This window comes from Arachis duranensis, chromosome 7 (assembly GCF_000817695.3).
Source record: "Arachis duranensis cultivar V14167 chromosome 7, aradu.V14167.gnm2.J7QH, whole genome shotgun sequence".
Classification (NCBI taxonomy): domain Eukaryota; kingdom Viridiplantae; phylum Streptophyta; class Magnoliopsida; order Fabales; family Fabaceae; genus Arachis; species Arachis duranensis.
The window spans coordinates 62,497,588-62,498,342 of NC_029778.3; positions in this window are offsets into that span (position 1 = coordinate 62,497,588).

Here is a 755-nt window from a genome sequence, read left to right on the forward strand (position 1 = left end):
TTAGCAGACTTTAAAGAGATGCTCCATGAAACTAAAGTTGCTAACAAGAGCATAGAACTGCAGTTGAATCAAGCAAAACAGCAAATATCTAAATAGATAACAGAGGAATGTCAAGCAGTTCAACTGAGGAGTGGGAAGACACTGAATAACACTGCTCAAAAGAGCAAAAGGTCAAATAAGGAACAATTGACAGAGGATAACCAAACCACTGTTCAAAATCCCTCTGAGGACAGGAAGAGCCCAGAGAGGAATACTTTTGGCGTTCAAACGCCAGAGAGGGAAGGAAAGTTGGCGTTAAACGCCCATTTCTTGCCCAGTTCTGGCGTTCAAACGCCAGAAAAGGGGGAAAAGTTGGCGTTAAACGCCCATTTTCCACCCAATCCTGGCGTTCAGACGCCAAGGGAGGATCAGACACCTGAGAGTGCTGACAGTAATCCCTCTAACAAGGCTTCTTCAACCACTTCTGTAAGGAAAAAACCTGCAGCATCTAAGGTTGAAGAATATAAAGCCAAGATGCCTTATCCTCAAAAACTCTGCCAAGCGGAACAGGATAAGCAATTTGACCGCTTTGCAGACTATCTAAGGACTCTTGAAATAAAGATTCCGTTTGCAGAGGCACTTGAGCAAATACCTTCTTATGCTAAGTTCATGAAAGAAATCTTAAGTCATAAGAAGGACTGGAGAGAAACTGAAAAAGTGTTTCTCACTAAAGAATGCAGTGCAGTCATTCTGAAAAGCTTACCAGAAAAGCTTCA